This window comes from Arachis ipaensis, chromosome B03 (genome assembly GCF_000816755.2).
Source record: "Arachis ipaensis cultivar K30076 chromosome B03, Araip1.1, whole genome shotgun sequence".
NCBI classification, from domain to species: domain Eukaryota; kingdom Viridiplantae; phylum Streptophyta; class Magnoliopsida; order Fabales; family Fabaceae; genus Arachis; species Arachis ipaensis.
In genome coordinates this window covers 94,720,212-94,725,684 of record NC_029787.2, presented here as the reverse complement: position 1 = coordinate 94,725,684, position 5,473 = coordinate 94,720,212, and positions in this window count along the sequence as shown.

Genomic DNA, 5,473 nt, shown 5'->3' with positions numbered 1-5,473 from the left:
TGATTTCAGGTATTTTCTGGCTGAAATTGAGGGACCTGAGCAAAAATCAGATTCAGCGGTTGAAGAAGGACTGCTGATGCTGTTGGATTCTGACCTCCCTGCACTCAAAGTGGATTTTCTGGAGCTACAGAACTCGAAATGGCGCGCTTCCAATTGCGTTGGAAAGTAGACATCCAGGGATTTCCAGCAATATATAATAGTTCATACTTTAGCCAAGAATAGATGACGTAAACTGGCGTTCAACGCCAGCTTTCTGCCCAAATCTGGCGTCCAGCGCAAGAAAAGAAACCAAAACCAGAGTTGAACGCCCAAACTGGCACAAAAACTGGCGTTCAACTCCAAGAAGGACCTCTACACGTGCAACACTCAAGCTCAGCCCAAGCACACACCAAGTGGGCCCCGAAAGTGGATTTATGCATCAATTACTTACTCATGTAAACCCTAGTAGCTAGTTTATTATAAATAGGACCTTTCACTATTGTATTAGACGTCTTTTTGACCATCTTTGGACGCCTGGTTCTGAGATCAGAGGGGCTGGCCATTCGGCCATGCCTGGACCTTTCACTTATGTAATTTTAACGGTAGAGTTTCTACACTCCATAGATTAAGGTGTGGAGCTCTGCTGTTCCTCAAAGATTAATGCAAAGTACTACTGTTTTCTATTCAATTCATCTTGTTTCACTTCCAAGATATTCATTCGTACTTCAATCTGAATGAGATGAACGTGACAATCATCATCATTCCCTATGAACGCATGCCTGACAACCACTTCCGTTCTACCTTCGACTGAATGAGTATCTCTTAGATCTCCTAACTAGAATCTTCGTGGTGTAAGCTAGAATGATGGCGGCATTCAAGAGAATCCGGAAACTCTAAACTTTGTCTGTGGTATTCTGAGTAGGATTCAATGAATGAATGACTGTGACGAGCTCCTAACTCGCGATTGCAGGGCGTTAGTGACAGACGCAAAAGGATAGTAAATCCTATTCCAACATGATCGAGAACCCACAGATGATTAGCCGTGCTGTGACAGAGCATGTGAGCATATTTTTCACTGAGAGGAGGGGATGTAGCCACTGACAACGGTGATGCCCTTGCATAAAGCCAGCCATGCAAAGGAGCAAGACTGATTGGATGAAGATAGCAGGAAAGCAGAGGTTCAGAGGAACGAAAGCATCTCCATTCGCTTATCTGAAATTCTCACCAATGAATTACATAAGTATTTCTATCCCTATTTTATTATATTATTTTCGAAAACTCCATAACCATTTGATATCCGCCTGACTGAGATTTACAAGGTGACCATGGCTTGCTTCATACCGACGATCTCCGTGGGATTCGACCCTTACTCACGTAAGGTATTACTTGGACGACCCAGTGCACTTGCTGGTTAGTTATGCGAAGTTGTGAAGATATGTTTAGACCATGGTCCTGTGCATCCGTTTTTGGTGCCATTGCCAGGGAATCAATTTCGAACAACAATTCACAACCTGAGTAGCAATTTTGCATACCAAGAAGCCATCATCAATCCTGCTCGGAAGACCATTCCTGAAGACCTCAAAGTTCAAATTAGATGCTTTTTCAGGAACATACTCTTTTGAAATAGATGGCCGAGTAGTAATCTTCAATCTGAATGGAGCTATGAAGCATCCTCTAGAGGATCATTCTATCCTCTAGTGTGACATCATAGATGAATCCGAGTGTGGGGACACTTTCTGAGGACAATGATAGTGCTTTACCATTGTTACCAGCTCCAGACAACCCAGAGCCTGACCATGAGCAGAAGTTAGAATTGAAACCCCTCCCTCCACACCTCAAATATGCTTACCTTGAGGACAAGCAGAAGTTTCCAGTTATCATTGCAAGGGAACTCACTTCTCAACAAGAAGAGCAGCTACTTAGTGTGCTGAGGAGGCATAAGAAGGCACTTGGTTGGAGTTTGGCAGACATAGTAGGCATCAACCCTCGAGTTTGTGAGCACAGAATATTCTTAGAAGAGGGAGCAAAGCCTGCCCGTCAACCCCAGAGAAGACTGAACCCCACTATCTTAGAGGTTATCAAGAAGGAAGTGACCAGATTACTGGAGGCAGATATCATCTACCTCATCTCAGACAGTGAATGGGTAAGCCCAGTACAAGTGGTGCCCAAGAAGTCTGGAGTCACTACAATGAAGAATGAGCATGGAGAGCTCATGGCAACCAGAGTTCAGAACGCCTGGAGGGTCTGCATTAATTACAGACGCCTCAACCAGGCCACTCGTAAGGATCACTATCCTCTTCCATTCATTGATCAAATGTTGGATCGCCTGTCAGGTAAATCACATGATTATTTCTTAGATGGTTACACAGGCTATTTCCAAATTCATATAGCTCCTGAAGATCAAGAAAAGACCACTTTTACATGTCCTTTTGGGACTTATGCTTATAAGAGAATACCCTTTGGCTTGTGCAATGCACCAGCTACTTTCCAAAGGTGCATGATGAGTCTTTTCTCTGATCTTATTGAGGACTGTATGGAGGTTTTTAAGGTTGACTTTAGTATATATGGTGATTCCTTCAATCTTTGCTTGGATAGTTTATCTAGAGTGTTAGATAGATGTGTCAGTACAAACCTTGTATTGAATTTTGAAAAATGCCACTTTATGGTTAAACAAGGGATTGTACTAGGACATGTTGTGTCTAATACTGGCATTTCTGTAGATCCAGCAAAGGTGGATGTTATTTCTAGTTTACCTTACCCCTCCTCTGTGAGGGAAGTCCGTTCGTTTCTTGGCCATGCAGGTTTTTACAGGAGATTCATTAAGGACTTTAGTAAGGTAGCACTTCCCTTATCCAGACTACTGCAGAAAGATATTGAGTTCGAGTTCAGTGAGGATTGCAAACAAGCGTTTGATAAGCTGAACACCGCCCTGACTCAAGTTCCAATTATGAGAGGACCAGACTGGAGCCAACCATTTGAAATAATGTGCGATGCTTCCAACCATACAGTAGGTGCAGCACTGGCTCAGCGTGAAGGTAAAGACCCCTTTGTAATTGCTTATGCGTCTAAAACTTTAGATGTCGTTAAGTCCAATTATACTACTACTGAGAAAGAGCTTCTTGCTATTTTTTTTGCTCTGGATAAATTCCGAGCCTATTTACTTGGTACGAAAGTAGTAGTGTACTCAGACCACGCAGCTCTAAAGTATTTATTAGCTAAAAAGGAATCCAAACCAAGGCTTATATGTTGGATACTGCTACTATAAGAATTTGATTTAGAAATTAAGGATAGGAGTGGTAACTAGAATCTAGTGGCAGACCACTTGAGTCACCTTGAGCACATTAAGCATGACTCCATTCTTATAGCTGATAATTTCCCATTTGATAACCTGCAAGCAGTATCTGAGGTAGTCCCTTGGTATGCACCTGTAGCTAATTANTATATGGGATGACCCATATTTATGGAGATGTGGCGCTGACCAAGTAATTAGACGGTGTGTGCCTCAATCAGAATTCCAGTCTATTTTAGAGGCCTGCCACTCATCTGAGAGTGGAGGACACTTTGGCCCACAAAGAACAGCTAGAAAAATCTTAGACTGTGGATTCTGGTGGCCTACTCTTTTTAGAGACGCTGCTGAATTTTGTAAATCTTGTTTCCCATGCCAAAAATTTGGTAATATATCCAAAAAGGATGAGATGCCTCAACAAATTATGCTTTTCTGTGAAGTTTTTGATGTTTGGGGCATTGACTTCTTGGGTCCATTTCCAAATTCTAATGGTCATTTTTATATATTGTTAGCTGTGGATTATGTTTCCAAATGGGTGGAAGCAATTTCTACCCGCACTGATGATGCTAACACTGTTGTTTCCTTTGTTAGAAACCATATTATTTATCGCTTTGGATCCCCACGAGCAATCGTGAGCGATCAAGGCACCCATTTTTGTAACAGAAGACTAACAGGATTAATGAAGAAGCATGGGATAATTCATAAAGTTGCAACCGCCTACTATCCTCAGACTAATGGGCAAGCTGAGGTGTCAAACAGAGCGATAAAGCGTATATTGCAGAAGATAGTCAAACCTCATAGGAGATACTAGAGCACCAGGCTACAAGATGCACTTTGGGCATACAGAACAGCATACAAGACACCCATTGGGATGAGTCCTTTCTGCTTAGTTTATGAAAAAGCCTGCCATCTCCCAGTTAAAGTAGAGCACAAAGCCTTTTGGGCAGTAAAGGAATGCAATATGGGATTTGAAACAGCCGGAGCTGAGAGGAAGTTGCAACTGCAAGAATTAGAAAGCCTTCGCCTGGAAGCTTATGAGAACTCAAGGTTGTACAAGGAGAAGATGAAGGGTGTACATGATAAGCACATCAAGAGGAGAGAGTTCCAACCTGGGGACTTAGTCTTCCTTTATAAATCTCGACTGAGGCTCATGCCAGGCAAGTTGAGATCAAGATAGGAAGGTCCATACAGGGTAGAGAGGAACTTTTGCGTGATCTAGAATTCAGAATAAATTCCCGTTGCAAGTATAGTTTCTAAACCGAGCAATCATCCTTTCTTACAAACGTTTTGGTTGTCACAAGTAACAAACCCCTTTAAAATTGATAACCGAGTATTTAAACCTCGGGTCGTCTTCTCAAGGAATTGCAAGGAAGTATGTTCTTATTATTGGTTATGAGTCTTATAAATTGGGGGTTTTGAAAGTAAGGAACCAATATGTTAAATGATAAGAAAAATAAAATAGAAATAATAAAATAAACTCTTGGCAAGGTATTAGAACTGGAAGTCCTATCCTAGTTATCCTTATCAATTATGATGAGAATTAGATTTTTCTCCCACTTTGTTAACCTCTAACTATGAAGGTAAGTTAAGTGGATGAATTAATTTTGATTCCTCAGGTCCTAGTCTTTCCTTGGGAAAGGCTAAAGTTAGTGGAACTCGAATTAATTCTTGAAGAATTCCAATTTTCAATCAACAATGAGTTTGATAACTCAAGTGTCTCCAATGACTCAACCAAAGCCAAAAGGAAGAAAATATTGATGCACAAAAAACTAGTCTCATAACAAATTTCCTTCGGCAAGTGTACCGAATTTGTCGTCAAGTAAAAACTCACAATAGAGTGAGGTCAAATCCCACAGGGATTGATTGATCAAGCAACTTTAATTAGAGGAATGTTCTAGTTGAGCGAATCCAGAATTTGAGTTGAGAATTGCAGAAAATAAAATGGCGGGAAGGTAAATGACAGAAAAAGTAAAATGCTAGAATTAAAGAACTGAAAATAAATGACTGAAAGTAAATTGCTGAATTGTAAATGGGAATGGGGTATTGCTCATAAATGTAAATGGCAGAAATTAAAGAGAATGGGTAAGATCAGAAATGGGGAGTTCATTGGGCTTAGGAGATGTTGCATTCTCCGGATCAATTTCATTTTCATCTCTTCCTCAATCAATACACTCGTTGATCTCCTTGGCAATCTTAAGTGATCAAATT